The following is a 17951-nucleotide window of genomic DNA, read 5'->3' on the forward strand; positions in this document are numbered from 1 at the left end:
TCCTCTATGGGTGAGTATCTATGTTTGAAGTGAGTCATGAAGGACTCTTGGTAGCTAGTATTTAACAATATCTTTGGACAATTGAGTGTGTTGATGATATTTTTACAACAGATTAACATAATGATGCCTTTTTCATTGATGTCAATGGGGGAGAACATATACATGAAAAAAATCTCACGATACATTGAAATAAGGGAGAAGATGCATATGATACAAAATAGAAGATGGAAATAGGGGAAAATATGTAAAGAGTATTCATATTAATAAAGGAAATATATCTATGGGGGAGCACCACTGATGAAGAGTTGTTCCCGAGATTCAAATTTGATTGATGAAGAGGATGTGAAAAGAAAATTACAACAATAGTGGAATATTTTTTGTAGAGTAGTATGTTTGGTATTCATGGGACTTAGAATTTTTCATATATGTTTCCATCTATGCTAAAGGGGGATATTGTTAGCATGAATTCTAATGATATTCATATGGGGGATTATCATAGCATTACTGGAGAATGTGGTAGATTATTAGTATGGTCATTTATTGAATTCATGGTAGAGTTTTTCATTGATATCAACATACTAGTTATTCTATGAAGGATGAAAAATTGGGAGATAGAGATAGAGATCATATAATTAAACTATTAAAGATGAGGTCAAGTATAGTTGAGGTCAAGTATAGTTGATGACATGTTCTATAGAGTGTCCTGATGTCATTATCAACATAACATGCAAAAAGTTGAAGACTGGTGATGGTTACTCAAGATTTACAAGAGATAGTATATAGAAAGAGTTCCTAAGAAGACAATTATTTTAATTGGATTATATCTCCTAACAGGGATAAAATCTAGTTGAGCACATTTCGATAGAGGTAGAACACATCATGTTGATGACTTGAGTGAGCACATGAAGTTTGAGGTTGTATGTGTGAATATTTTTTAAGATTGTAAGCTAACAATGTTATTTAATTATGAAAAGATGTAATATAACATATATATTTTTTATCTTAATGAGGTCATATTATAATTGTAAATTGAGAAAGATTTAAGCTTCATTCAATAAATTTAAATTGAGGACTTGGTATAGAGGAAATTTATTTTCCTTGTGATTAAGAATGCATTGAATTAAGTGAATTTTAAGTGTAAATTATATGTGAGCAAGAAATCTAAGGGAGTTGTGTGATATGATTTTTTTGATTTGGTATTGAGATCTGAGAAGTGTTTGGTGCAACAAAGGCATAGTGAATGAGAAAAGTGATTATATTAGTAGAAAGTGCTAGTAAAAAGTTGATCATTTGCTATGTTTTAGAATGAATAATATAGAGGCTAATTGGAAAATTATTTCAATGGTGTTGCCCTTGAACTAATTTGGATAGTGGATCCTTCTACCTTTGAGAATTCCTAATAGGGTTGATATGACCCTTAACAAGGTTGGAATCTCCCCATAGGGATTCAAAGTTTCCTAGTAGTGATTGATATGTATTGAATATATTTCATTGACTCCTAATAGAGATCATGCTCTTGCAAGTAATTTATATATTAGTACATCATTTTGTGGATACCATGGCCACTAGGATTTTCCCTTTGATCAAGGGTTTTCCTAGTTAACAAATCTGGTGTTATTATGTATGGTTATCTTCTTGTGGTTATTGCACTTGTTGATTAAATGTTTTAGACTTCATAAGGATAAAAAAAGTAGTTTTGATTATCTTGGTGAACTTTACTTTCTAATAGTTATAAAGTATGTGTTAAAACTAGATCCATTAACTAGCATATTTTGTAGAAGTGAGCATTTGTATTCACCCCCCTACCCTCTTAGTACTAGATGGGACCAATAATTAGTATTAGATTTTAAACCCTGATAGCTATAAGTCTAATGAATTGGGGGAAGATCGAATGACTTCAATCAGAAGACATATGGAAGAAGCATTAAACACTATTGAAGATCTAAAGGAAGAACTAAGAGAATCCCTAGCCAAAAAAAAAAGTGGATGAGAAATATAGGAAAAATACCAGAGACAATAGAAAATATTAAAGAGAAATGTGGTTCTAAAGAGTCAAAAGAAGCAACCTTAGAACTCATGGCTCAAAATGAGAAACTATCCAAGAAGATCAAAGTCCTTAAAAAGGAGTGGGAACATTCAATAGCAAGACTAGATGAATCTATTGATAAGTAAGGGAATTGTATACTAGCAAGAAATCAAGCCTACAAAGAATAAAAACTAGCTTTGGAAGAAAGAAAACAAGATAAGGTTTTGTTGAAAGAAAAGTAAGATGAGATAGCCCTCATAGAAGAAATCAACATCCTTTTTGAGCATGAACATGATAAGGCAAAATAACTAAATGATTTAGCTAAGGAAGCTAGATAGACAGAGGATTCAGTTTATGAGTTGATGAATAAAATCATGTTAGTGAAGGAAGAATGTGATTGGATGCAAAACAAAATGAAAACACCGTAAAGGTGGAGGAGAAAATGAACACTCAAAGAGATTCAATAGGCACAAATAGTCTAGGATTTCAAGGAATCTGTACCACTGAAATAGGAGAGCCCTCAAGGGAAAAATACACATAGTCTACCAATAAAAAGGGGGAAATGAAGAAATTTATCTCATAAAAAAAACCTACCTTTATTGTCATAAAATAGAACACAAGTAAAATGAGTATTGGTATAGAAAAAATGTAATTTATAAACAAGATGCATATAGAAATTATTGTAGTATTTGTCACTAGTATGGAGAGAGTGCACATGAGTGTAAGGTTCTTGCAAATGAACAAAGAGAAGAACAAATATTTCTATTACTATAACATGCATGGTTATAGTGCAAAAGACTATGGATCAACTACTAGATCATATCACTCCTCTCTTGAGAGAAAGACATAGGTCTACTTCTATTGTGGAAAAGATGGTTACGTTGAATCACAATACAAGAAGTGGAATGATCAATGGAACCATGAAAGACCATGAAAAACCACAAGGAGAACATGCTATAGATATCACAAGATAGATCCTATAGTCAAGAATTCTTAGGTTAAGAAAAAACACAAATGACACCACAATATGAATAATGAAAAAGGTAAGGCCATTGATGTTGAGAAATTCAACAAGGACTTTTCTAAGGTGTGGATAATGAAAAGTTTGAAGAATACTTGAGTAAAGATCAAAGAAGCTAAAAAATATGTAAAAAGTGGCAATTCTTCCCAATCAAATTAAGCCAAGGAAAGATTAACATGGGTTAGGAAAGCAAGATCAACCATGCACTAGTCCCCTCATATAACTTGGTAAGTCACAACTAGTGACTTAGTGGAAAGTGAATGCATTACATCTAAAAGTATAAGTCAAGGTGTCTCAAAAAATTGATTGTTGGATGAACCATAAAAAGGAATTTACTATACAAAGGTAGAGGTAGGTAAGAGATGAGATTACCATTTAGACCTCAATGTTACTCTTTTTCTTGGATATATAAATAGATACATCACTCAACAAAATTTAGGTTTTACAATCTTGAGGTCCAATAGAGCTTCTTTTTTGAAACCCTAGCTATGAAAACAAAAGGTGATTCATTTTGAAACTCTAGAGCTATAACTCAGAATGACACTATATATATATAATTTGAACTCGTTAATGGACAAGATCTAGAGCCACCTATTTATGAGTCAATTTTGCAAAGCACTAATAAGAAGGGAATGAATGAAGACTAATTTTTTCTACTAAGTATTGTGTTGTTAATTGAATATGTTAGGTCTTAGCTCAAGGAAAATATAGTCAAGCTAGGAGATGCCAAAATTATTGACATGTATGAGAAGTTCTATATAAATGATCAACCAAAGAATAGTTTTAAATACCTAGAAGAATCAACCCTAGCCTATGCAGTGGACATCCAAAATTTCTTCAAGGATGAATGTGTGAGATTTGTGCTCAACCAAGTGCACGAAGAATACATTATATGGATAGATAAACCATACACTATTATAAAGGATGTGATTGAGGGAGTGACAAGGTTTAGTGGAGCCATAGCATGACTTACAACTATAAAGCACAAAATATGAAGTAGAAAAACTAATTGGATGCCACTATGATGGAAGGATGTTTTCACTAAAGGATATTCTTGATTAGAAAGTGTAGTTCTTAGCAAGGGTGATTGCACACACAATTTACTAGTCAAGTTAGTCAAACAATGTGTCTACTTGAGTGATGTATAAAGAACACTAGATAATAAAGGGGAAAAACAATCATAATCTAAGTGGTTGGTTGTTAGAATAACTTAGAATAACTAATAGGGGGTGAAATACTTATCCAAAGTCCATGTACAAATAAAAATTTTTAGTACTCAATAAATGCATGTGCATGCATTGATTAGATCGCCCAATATCTCAAACCTTAGTATATTACTATCCTAGGTCAAATGAACTTTATAGAAATGTAAACATGAAATGCCACAAATTCAATCACATAATTTCACACAAGGATTTAATGTGGAAACCTAATTTTGGAAAAATAACCAATAACATACTACCAATTTTCACTCTTTTGAAGTGAGCCTTGTGAGGAGCCAACCCTATTAAAGGTTACAATGCATGTTCTATTAAATATTACCTTGATTAAAGGACTTCAATTACCTTATTGAAAGTGATCCTTCTTAGAGGAATTTAGAAAATTCCATTAGAATGTCATCCTATTAAAAGATTTACATATGACTATTAGGTCAACCTTAATCCAAAGGATTTATCCATACTAATATAACTGCTAGAAAGGAATAACAGGACTTGATTTGATAATAAAACAAATCACTTGAAAATTATAGATATTTCATTTATCTCTCCTTTCTACTTGGCATTCATACCTCTTCATCTTTGATTTCATGTTTACACTTTAATACTTCACCTCCTTAATCCTTCATGCTTACTATGCCAACTGTAGGGTCATTCCTTTAGCCACCATATGAAGAAACACCTCTAGAATCCATTTCTCTTTTTCTCACACACTTCACATAATTGATCCTAGGCTTGTATCTCCTTATATAGAGAATTTTGATCTTTTTTCGCTTCATCAAAATCATCCATTTTAGGGTTAGCTTAGATTCATTGAATCCTCCCTCTTTTAGATTTTGTTCCCTTCTAGAAACTTCTTTTACAATCCTCTTTAAATTTATCTTCAAATGGTTGATCTTTAATTTTCTTCCATTAATTCAACATACTGGTCTTTAACATGCTTCATATAATTCAAGAAATGAACTTTTCTAGCTTAGATTCATCAAATCTTTGTCAAACTCATTTTATTGTCACTGAACAATAACATGTTATTTCCTTGGCAATGACTATCTTTTGATGCTTGGTCAACACTAGGTTGCTTGTAATGAACTAATTCTTTGCTTTACTTGTTCACAACTAACTTTCTACTTGGCCTAAACTAAATTTCTTGACTTCCATTATTTGTTTGGTTAGGCTTTGGAGACAAATTTCCTTTCTTAGTCTTCTTCTTGTCTTTGCTTACGTATCCTTTTATTTTATCCTTAAGTAGATAAACAATACACTATATCATCAATTTTTTACTTGGTTGTAGTGCTCCTCTTATACACCATATAACTCAACCTTCTTCTAGGTACTCTTGTTATCCTTTCTTGTCAAATCCTCTTCATCAATCAATCAAATGATGAAATTTAAACTAAAGTTATCAATTGCCTTTCCAACAAGTATTAGGTTTGACATTACTATAATCTCCCTCTTTGGCATTGATGTCAAACTAATACCAACAATAATACCAAAAAAAACTTAATACCTTGTACTGAAATCTCTCCCTCTATCAATATCTATCTTTCTTCTATATAGGCTACAATCTCTCTTCTTCTTCATATATTTAGTGTAAACTATTCTTCTTTCTCTTTTCCCTTGAAAATAATCTTTCTCCCTCTTTCTAATAAAACTCTTTTCTAGTATTGATCTCGCTCTTTCTTACTAATGCTAAATTTCTTCCTCTTTGACAAAAATTCCAAAGAATTGTCATCTTTACATGTAGATATCAACAATTTAGGTGCACCTTTTATCACTTTGCATGTGACTATAAATCTTCTATTTCAACTCCTTACTTACTTTAGGTGGTTCCTAAAGTAAGATCCATTGCATCAAGTTGTGAAGTATACCATTCAACTTAGTTAATGTAGTGCACTACTCTTTCTTCTTAAGTATATTTAGATAGGAGTATCACCCCTATATTACCTCTAAGATATTCATGTACATCCTTAGGTAAAGGCTTTGTGAATATATCAACTATATGTTCCTTTGTATTCACATATTCTATCCTTGCTTCTTTGTCTTGAAGCAATTATCTCAAATAATGATATTTGATTGCAATGTGTTTTCTCTTTGTGTGCATCAAAGAATTCCTAGATATTCTTATAACACTTATATTCTCATAGTAGATTACCATAGGTTTAGTGATTTCTTCCTTCATTCATTTGGGTAACTATTTGATCCATACCACATTTGTGTAATTCACTATAGTAGCCACATATTGAGCTTCAATAGTAGAATGTGAAATACAATTTTTTTTCTTGTTAGTCCAGGTAACCAATCTTTTTCCTAAGAAAAATGCTCCACCACTTGTACTTTTCCTATCATTAATGTTTCCAACCCAATCAACACGTGCATAGGCTCTCAATTCAAACTTTTCATTCTTCTTGTAGTATAGACCATATTCTTATGTACCTTTTAAGTATCTCATAATCCTTTTAACAACCATTAATTGATTCTCCTTAGGATATGTAGAAAATATTTCAAAAATCCCAATAGCTAATGCAATATCAAGTCTTCTATGAATTATGTATTGCAATTTTCCAATCTTGGACCTATACAATGTTTGATTTACTTCAAAAGAATCATCATTTTTGGATAGTTTATGTCTTGTCACCATGGGAGTACTGACTGGTCGTGAATCCTCCATATCAAAAGTCTTCAATATTTCCTTTACATACTTGGACTAAGTAACATAAATACAATATTTCATCTGATATACTTGTAATCCAACAAAGAGCTTTATTTCTCCAAACATAGACATTTCAAATTATTTCATAATTTCATTTGCAAATGTCTTACACAATGCATTTTTTCCTCCAAATATGATATCACCAAAAAATATTTTAGCTAGTAAAATTCCTTTACCTCCTTTTGTCTTCAAATATAGATTGATGTTGTCATCAGTCTTCTCCAAACCAATATTCACAAGATAATTGTGCTATCTTTCATACCGTGCTCTATGAGATTACTTTAAACCATATAAATATTTGTGCAATCTAGACACCATGTTTTTATTGCTTGGATCAAAAAATCCTTTAGGTTGTTCAATGTAAACCTCCTCTTCTAGTATACTATTAAAAAATGTTCACTTAACATCTATGTGGTAAACTTTGAATCCTTTATAAGAAGAATAAGCAAGAAGAGTTCTTACTCCTTCCAATCTTGAAACTAGGCAAAATGTCTCTCCATAGTTAGTTCCCTCTACTTATGCATAACCTCCACAAACTAACCTTTCCTTATTCCTTGTTACTTCACCATTCTCAACCAATTTTTTTCTAATAACATTCTTGTCCTCTAGTCTTGGTACTAGTGTCCAAGTATTGTTCTTCTCAATTTGATCAAATTATTCTTTCATAACTTGAATCTAGTCTTCATTCTCTAATGCATCCTTCATTGATTTGGGTTCATGTATGATTAACAAACATGTTTCATTCCTTAATCTATTCCTTGTCATTGGTCCATCCTCTTCCTCTCCAATTATTTGTTTAATAGGGTGATGTCTTTTGATATATTTTGATAATCTTGGCTCTATTCTTCTTTCTTCAATAATAGGTCATTCATAAAGTTCAATCTTAGGTTCACTATGTACCTCTCTATCAGGTAACTCAACATTAATTTCTTGTAAATTGATCTCAATATCAAAATATACCTTAGCTTCTAATTGTAACTTGACTCCTGAATGCAACTTGACATCCATTGTATGTTACTCAATAGTTACTGATTCTTGTTGATTAACATCTTGCTTCATAGTATCATGAACATTACTAGACATGCCTTCATAGTAGTACATAAAGGCTTTGTAATTCTTAGGTTCCTTTTTTCTTCCATCTTCATGTATTTTTATATATTCATCAATTTTTATATTTGTACTTTCCACAACTTTGTTAGTGTTAGTATTTAAATACTTATAAGTTTTACGTCTTGTGGAATATCCTAGTAATATACATTCTTCACTTTTTGCATCAAGTTTACCATTTTTGTTGACCTTAAGAATGTAGCACTTTATTTTAAATACTTTAAAATATTTGACATTGGGTAAGTATCCATACCATAATTCAAATGGCATGAAATTTTTACCTTTCTTGACTTGTACTTAGTTCAAGGTATAGATAGTTGTACTAACAACTTCTCTCTGATATTTCAAAGCAACATTCTTCTCCATCATTATTGTTCTAGCACAATCCATCATAGATCTATTCCTCCTTTTAGCTATCCCATTTTGTCAAGGGGGCCTAGGTGAATAAGTTTTTATGTTAATTCCTCTATCATTTGATGCAAATTCTCCACCTCTATTAGACCTCAGACATTTCAAGATTTTACCAATTTCCTTTTCAAAATTTTCTAGATACCACTTAAACATTTGAAAACTATCATATTTTTCTTTCAAAAACATCACTTTCATCATTCTAGAGTAATCATCACCAATTATAATAAAATAGTTGTCACCTTTGTATCTTTGCACATCAATTGGTCCATAGAGACCAGTATGAACTAATTTCAAAATTTCTTTTGATGTATGATTCTTACTCTTTAAACTAGACTTTGTCATGTTTCCTAATTGATATTTTTTGTAAATCAAATTATCATATTTCTTTAGTTTTAGAAAAATTTTGACTCTTTTCATCTTACTAATCCTAACTATATGCCTAAAATGTGAGAAAACTTCTATGAGTCATTATATCCAAGATTTTTCAAGAATGAGGTCTTGAATGGTGGCTAATAGCTCTCTATTTATGGAATGCAAGAGTTTGTAACGAAGGCCCTCAATTTTGACCTAGTTTGTGCTCATGCAATTACACCATGAAACAAAAGATTTAAGAATAAAAATATGAATAAAAATGAAAATGCAAACTAATCTATATGATAACAATGCAAAACAATGTATTAATTGCCACACTTTGTGGGTTCTTCATTGCATTCTTTTTACAGGAAACAACAGAGTTATTTTTCTCTGCTCCTTGCTTAGTCTTGGCGATCCTTTCCAGTCTCACAGTGAAGAGCTTATGAGTAAAATGGGTGCACAGAGTTAGGAGATGGTGGGTGAGAGATGCAAAAAGGAGCCAACGGGGGACTTTGAGAAATGGAGAAGCAGGCCAAAAGTTTGGGAAAAGCTGGAAGAGGGTGGGGTAACCAAGTATCTCATGAAGCTGCACGGTGTTGGGTGATGCGATGCATTCCCCTGCCCATAGGTGGTTAATTATGTGGTGTTCCATGTTCACTAATAGTCATGGCTTTTGGTGCAACTGTAAATGGGCCCTACAATTGGTATCAGAGCCTGGTTTTGGCTTGGTCATGGGTTCAAATCTCCCCGGTGCCTTCTCGACCTGCGTAAGCACCTGGTATGCGCGTCGAGGGGGAGATTTTTGGGTGATGCGATGCGCTCCCCTACCCATAGGTGGTTAATTATGTGGTGTTCTATGTTCACTAATAGTCATGGCTTTTGGTGCAATGGTAAATGGGCCCTACACACGGTTATGATCAGGAGGTGACTAACAATATGGTGGGGTCATGGAAAGAAGGCAGGGTTAAGGTGAATGGCATCAACTTCTAGATAATGGAGGAGGTTATCGCAACTATCATAGAGATCCCAATCGAGGGTTTCAAATTCTATAGGGACAAGAAGCTCTCAGCCAATGCGGTAAGGGATTTTGTGGAGAGTGAGAAGGAATTGAAGGCATTAAAAAAGCTCAACACCTACTATGTCCCCGACTCCATGAAGAAATAGTGGAGGTATATGCTGAAAGCTATCATTGAATATATTACTTTGGACCCAAGATTTGATAGAGCCCGCACCCACCACTTTGTTATTTTAAATCATTTTCGAAAGAAAGAAAAAATTTCTTTTCCTTTTTATCTGTTAACCTCTATGAGTAAGGCAATGGACAACTTCAAAAAGAAGCCCATTGTAAACTTAGCTTTGCATGAAGGGCTGTTGCTTCTTATCCATGAGCACTTCAAAGCCCAGACCATCAATAATGCCCCCCCTAAGACTGAGACTGTGGAGTCTGGATGTTCCAGTTACTCCTCAGACTCAGATGACATTCAGAGGCTCAGTTCTAAGAAAGGTGGAGTCTCCTCCTCAGGGAAAGCTGCGACTGTTAAAAAATCCCCCTCCCCCATAACCCCAAGTAGAAAAAGCCCCAGGGATCTCGGGCAAAAGCAGGCTAAGAAGGCTGAGGAGGGTAGCAGTGATGATGATGAGGATTCAGAGTCTGAGGAGGTGGTGAAGGAGACACAGGAGGAAATAAAGGTTGATAGTGGAAGGAAGAAGCACAAGAGGGAGAGCCTGGAGGATGTGCACTCTCATTATGAGGAGACGTCTGTGCTGCCCCTTTCTCCTATCCATCTCCACCTTGAGGATCAAAAAGAGGAGAAAATTGGGTATGCGACAGGGGAAGTGCAAACCAATGATAGGAGGAAAGTGTGGATTAATTTCAATGTCAAGACCACCAAAATGGAATCTTTAGGGAGGCCATGAATTCCCAAATCCTAGTGGATAATCAAGAAGAGTAGTGGCTGAAAGAATTAATTGATCCAACAATTGCGGCTATTTTGGACAGAGCAAGGGAGACAGGGATGAATCTCTTAAATAGTGCTCACAACAACATGATTGATAATTTCAGATCAATCAAATGGCTCTTCCATGAGCTCAAGGAGGTTAAAGACCAGGTGAAATACATTGAGGCAACAAGGGAAGGAAAGGATGCTAATAGGAGGATAGACTCAGCCGATAGGCTAACTTTGGCAGAACAGAGGATACACAATCTAGAAAACTACAATCATAACCTTGCCAACTAGATGTTTTTCTTGTTAAGATCCATCAACAACAACAACATCTCTCTCATGGGCTGGATCAAAGAAAAAGAAACACACAAGGATGAGGATGGAAATGACAAAGGCAAGGCCAGAATAGAGGATGACTTTGCAAAGGACAAATCTACTCCTGCATAGGACTAGGGGAATCAAAGAGGGAAACAGATGGAAATGGAGGAGAATAAATGGCCTTTGAGGCTACTCAGGTGATGCAAGATTTGGAGCAAAAGAACGAGGAATAACTCTTTCCCTTTCCTTTGTTTTTCACTGTATTTTGGATTTTTATACTAGCTTTTGGCTGTGGCTTTGTCTGTTTCTTTTTCTTGGTCTTTTCTCAGAACTTTTTCCTTTTGCTGGGCTTAATGCTTATTATCAGCCTTTGAACTTAAACTTTTTTGGCTCAGCTATCATGCTTATTATCAGCCTTCTTATGTACTAACTTTCGAGTTTCAGGTTCCCTGTAAAACCTATTTATCTAATAAAAAACAATGCAAAATAATGTAAGATCTAATCTATGAAATCAAGATCTAATCTATCAATGCAAGATCTAAGCTAATATGAAAATGCAAGGATGAAACCTTATGATGGAAGCCATGGATGCATGAGAGAAGAAAACAAGAAGATAGAAGTTCTCCACAAAAAGCTTTAGTATTCAAACTCCTTCAAAAATCACTCTTCAAACCTGTGCATAACAATAGCATAATAATGGATGTCCAACAATGAGGAAAGGGCTCTCCCTTATAAAGAAAAATGTGGAGGTGGAAAGCTTCTCATAGCCAATATGGGATAATAGAGTTTGACCCATGTGAGACAAAATTCCACCAATGAGAAAAGAAGAGAAGAATTAAATGAGGGAAGGAAAAAGGAATTTATTTAATTCTTATTTATTTTATTTCCTTTTTCATGCAAGATTTATTTAATTAAAAGGGAGCAAGTGCTTTTAATTAAATAGGAAATATTTAATTAAACTAAAAGAGGGGTTTTTTTCTTAATTAATTAAATGTGGATGAATTTAATTAAAAGAGAGGCTTTCTTTTAATTAAATGGGGACTTATTTAATTTAATTTAAAGGGAGTTTTTCTTTTAATTAAATAAGAATTATGATAAAATGATCAACCTTAGAAATGAAATAATTGAATTTATTCAAGGAAATTGATTTGAATTGATTTAATGAAATATTGCAGACCATTGATTCAGGAAATTGATAAATTGATAAATTGAATACTAGGGGCCCATAGTCTAGGTGACCATTTTAGGGTGAATACATTTGCCTCTCTTTGACTAATGTGTGATTGATTTGGAAACACATGTAGTCAAAGAAATAAATTTAAGTGAGATCGATTTGTGATCACAAAACAACCCAAATGTGTGGTCGATTCAAGAACACATCAGGACAAAGAATACAAATAAATTTTGACTTAAAAAAGTTGAGGATAAAATTGATAAAACTGATTCAAGAATTGAAATCAATAGGTACTACCTCCTTGTGATCAAAATCAAAATGAGATGGAGGGGAAACAATAAATTGATAAATTTGATCAAATAAAAAAAAAGAAAAAAAGTTCTTGATGTAAGATGAAAGATATAAGAATCACAAAACCAAGGTAGATCATCAAGCATGAAATATGATGTCCCAAAGTTGAATTAGAAGAAAAGAAGTGGGGTAAAAGAAAATGGAAGGTAGAAATTTGGAAGATATGGAAAGAAACAGAAAGAAGAAAGAGAATTTGCCTAGGAAAGAGAATGCTCCAAAATCAATTAACTATTTAAGATAGAAACTTTGATTGAGATCATCAAAGAAGATAAGGAAATGAAGATCAAAACATGACCATAGTAGATTAAATGTCCACAAGAAAGATGAAGGGAAAACCCTCTCAAACTCATAATGCAACCTAAAAATGCAAACTAACATGAAGTCTAATAATGCAAGCTACATGAGAATGCAATGGTGTACTTGCAATAGAAAAATTGTAACATAGGATTTTGTGTTCATCATTCATTAGAGAATGTAAAAGAACTCATTTTCATCATTGAGTCATTATGAATGGACATCCAAAAATCACACAATCATTGCTAGTCACAAGCACAACTATGAAAATATGAATGTGATTTATATCGGATTAGAATGTGGAAAGATTATAACATAATCAACAAAGACATAAATTTCAAGATGACTATGATGTTAGCTTACCTAATTTAATGTAGCAAAACCATGCTCACATCAAGGCATAGATATCGGGATGACCAGAAGAATAGTTGTGCAAAAACACTCAAGGACGATGCCTCAAATCTCCTAAGTGTTTGAAGGGGACAACAAGAGACACTCTAGAGTTTCAAGACCACACCCAAAAGTAGAAAACAAACAAAAACATATCCTATGCCCTAAGTCCTCTAACTATGCATCCCAAAGAGACTTATCAGGTAAGAACACTCAACAAAAATCAATAATAGTCAGCACATAAAGAAAAGGTCATGACATAAGTCAAGCATTAAGTGTTTGTGTTTAAAAATTTAAGTGTGTTAACTGACACTGAGTTCCAAGGATAAGGATCAAATGCTTGCAAGTAGGTAAGATCGCATGATGAAACTGGGTAAGACCAAGCCAATAAGTGTTGAAAAACATTTGATGTCAGCAGTCATATTGAAAAATACAATTGGGGTGGTGTTGAAAAATACTAGTTGTGAGGTGTCCTAAAGACTAACGTAGCCAAGAGACCAAAGCTAACATACTTATGCCACCTAGACAAAAACCAATTCCAAACCAAGGCAACAAGGACAAGGCATGATAGAGAAAGGCTAAGTGTCGAGGACACACACTAAGAAATAGGGGTGCAAAGGCCTCAAGTAGTGCCTGTTTCTAGATTTTTACCACTTGGAACTTTTCTAAATTTTTTTAGGACTTTTTATATATTTATTTCATATTTTGTCTGCCAAGGCACTTGTTTCCATGTTTTCACCAAGGCACTTTTTTCTATTTTTTTTTGAATTTTTGAGTTTTTCAAATTTTTTTGAATTTTTGTAATATATAATTTTTTTTGGAGATACATCAAAGTGCCTATTGCTAGAATGATCAAATTTTTAGGACATTTTTCAATTTGTAGAATTTTCACAATATATCATTTTTTTGTATTTTTCAGGATCAATAAATATGTACAAAGATGCCCTTAGACAGAACATGCATCAAACTCTCAAGCAAGAGAACATCATTTAGTCCTAATGTCTAGCAAGGTAGAGAAAATGATGGAGCAACAAGCTGGTGGATATGATGGATAAACAAGGAGTGTATGAAGCAAGTGAAAGTGATCTTCAAGGACTGACTCCTCAAGAGTACCCAAACTAGGGAAAAATTATCATGTAAAGCACATTTGGACAAGAAATAAAAGGACAACATAGGATAATTCATGAATGCATAATGTAAAAGTGGGAAAGATGCAATGAAAAGGAGTAGAAATGTTAAGAGGCTTCATAGCATCATTTTTTAGTCTTTTTTTATTAGACAAGGACCAAAGGGGTTAATGGGAAAATGATAGCAAAAGACTAGAATGAATGTAGGAAAATAGATATGAAGGCTGGACATGAAAGGAATGAAAACAATATCATCATAAGATAGCTCACAAGATAGCCAAATTTTTGTGTATAGATCAAAATTGTCAAGATCAAAGAGAGAAGACAAAATGGATGAAAGATGTAGAAGAACTATGCATGATGCCTAATTGTCATGTTTTCATCATGATACTTATCCAAGGTGCCACAAGGGAGTGGTTTTCACCATAGAATGAATTTATTTCTCATTAATTTTTCTACGAAGTGCCTTATTACCAAGTTTTCACCAAGGCATATTTTCAAATTTTTCATTTTTTTCTTTCATTTTTTTCAATTTTTCATTTTTTTTTTGGAAGAAGTCAAGCTTTTTAGATAAAATTCCTTGAAAGTTTAAACCATGACATGCAAATGAGTTCAAATGATATTCTCAAAGATGCTGATAGAGAAATGAAGATGGAAGACAAAAATGGAGGATATGACTTAATGTAAAGTGAGTAAGATTGGAAGATGAAAATGAAGGCAAGATCAACGTCAACACACACCTTGAAGGGTGGCAAGAGGATGGAAAAAATGTGAATGAAGTAATATGTTAAGGAATATGGTGAGTGGATAGAAGTTGTAGTTTAGGCACATGGAATGGAAGAATTCTTTTGGAAGAAAATGAAGTGGAATTCTTTGGAAGCTCAAATGTCAACTTCAATTGTTGTTGAACATTAGAATCTCTCAAGAAAGACTTTGGAATCCATATATTCATAGGCCTCTTTTTATTTCTTTTTGATGATGTAGAGATAATATTTTCAATGATGAATTTTGGAACCCATACTTGTCTTATAATTTTTTTCTTAGATATCTCTTTTGACTTTATGTCCCCATACCAATTAGAGAGGACATGGTGATCTTCTTTTTTATATGGATTGTTGAATTGCTTCTTTTTCTTGTCTTGAATATTTAGGTTACTTTCAAAAGACTTGGGACTTGTGAAAGAAGAAGGAGGATATGACTGGTTTACATAAGTGTGTGGATGAAAAGGATTCAATGATATGCATCTACATTGATCTTGAGGAAATATAGGAGAGGGAGGGATGCAAGGACCCAAGATGGATGATGAATTAGGAAAGTTGGGAGGGGAAAGTAAAGGGACATAAGGACCCAAGATGGAAGGAAGATGTGAAGCATTTAGTATTGGTGGGGGATGTCCAATGATGGATGTGGAAGATGCAAAAAGGAAATCAATAAGTTCATCAACATCTATATGATAATCAAGGACATCAACATCTTTAGAGTGAGTATTAGGATTTTCAATAGGATCATGAACATCTTGAATAGGAGCAACTTCTTTGATAGGAGTACTTGAAGCTTGAGAAGACTTAGGAAGAGTAGAAAGTGGAAGGGAACATGGAGTGGTAGAAATAGAAGATGGAAGACTTTGATTTTGAAAAGGATCTTTGGATAGCATACTTGTAGAGTTTTGCTCTTGATTTTTAATAGGATCAACATTGGAAGTAACAACACTATTTTTAATAACCTTAATGGAATTATAATATTTGGAATGCTCAACTATAATAAGGTCATTTTGATTGTCAATAAGGTCAGTGGTGTAATTAGTAGCTTGATCTTTCTTAAGAGAAGACTTAAGACATGGTGGAATGAATGAGGAAGGGAACAAAGCATCAACAGAACCATGAAATGGATCAAAGACATTGTGAAAATAATTGGATGACATGGAGGGTTCTTGATCTTGATCTTTCTTTATATTCTTTTCTTTATCATTTTTAGAGTCCTCTTGACATGAAGCCACTCCTAACGAGAAAGAAGCATGTTGGAATTGTATGGAAGACTTTGGAATAGATGATGAAGAACTAGATTAAGTAGGCATTATAGCACATGAAGTCTCAGGCTCTTTCAGTTTAGCATTATCAAAAGTATTTGCAGCCAAGTGAAGGTTAGCTTGAGTTTCTTTAAGAGGTAGCCTTTGAGAATAACTATAGGGAACTGCATAAAAAGCATTAGGATCTATGTTGGATGAAGGATTGGTAGAAGATTTGAGAGAATCAGAATCTTTAGGGGATGTATGGATAGTGGAGGAAGTAGAAGATGGAAGGGGAGCATTAGAAGGCAAAGGTTCAATATTAACATGATCTTGCTGAAGAGTGTAATCTTTATTTTCAGCATGAGGGTTCTTAGAAGAGGAACTCTTAAGCCATTGATGTTTTATTTCAGTGCAAACAAATTCTTTCTATTCCTCAAAAAATAAAAATTTATCATTTAATTATTGTTCACAAAATTTATCAATGTTTTTTTCAAAATTTGAGTCACATGGATTACCATCAATATTTATCGTCACTAATCCCCTTTAAGCACAAGCATAGGACTAGGAGGACTTTTAGGACTCATAGGAATATAATAGTCATCATCATCATAATCATTGTCACTATAAGCATTATAGATAGGCATATCACAAGACTTTTCATGTTATTCATTATGTTATGTCTCAATAAGAGGAATAAGTGTCTTGGTTGAAGTAGAAAAAGAATGATATTGTGAAGACGTAGATGAATGGTATTTAGAAGAATCATGATACGACTTGGAAGATGAAGAATGTGAATGATATTTAGAAGAATCATGATAAGACTTGGAAAATGAAGAATGTGAATGATATTTAGAAGAATCATGATAAGACTTAGAAGTTGAAAAATCTAAACAATATTTAGAAGAATCATGATAAGACTTAGAAGATGAAGAATCTGAACAATCTTTAGAAGAATCATGATAAGACTTAGAAGATAAGGAATATGAATGATATTTAGAAGAATCATGACAAGACTTGAAGATAAGGAATACTTGGAAGAGGGATATTGTGATATGATATTGCGTATGATCCTATCAAGAATGTCTGATTTCTTCCTTTTTCTATCATTTTTGTCACAAGGTTGGAATCCATACATCTATTGGAGTAACAACACTTTTCAAATTCAATAAGGAGGTCAAGTTCATCTATGCTCAAATGATGGTACCTAAGAGATATTCAAGATCCATGGTTCTAGAAGAAGAAGAATCAAGTATGGAAGAAGAGAAAGGATGAATAGAAGAAGGTAGACTGTATGATAATAGGAGGAAAAGAATCAAGAATGCATGAAGAAGAGGAATAATGAAAATGGGAGACTAGAAAGACATGGAAGATGAAGAAGAAAGAAGACCAAGAGTCATTTTGTGAAACTTGATACCATTTGAGTTCATTTGAATGTTGAGAAACATGTAATAGCACTTGTAACCAACATGAAAGAAAAGGTACTAGTTGATAGGATAACCC

This window comes from Cupressus sempervirens, chromosome 7, assembly GCF_028749045.1.
Source record: "Cupressus sempervirens isolate cs-2001-9-10 chromosome 7, ASM2874904v1, whole genome shotgun sequence".
In the NCBI taxonomy this organism is placed as follows: domain Eukaryota; kingdom Viridiplantae; phylum Streptophyta; class Pinopsida; order Cupressales; family Cupressaceae; genus Cupressus; species Cupressus sempervirens.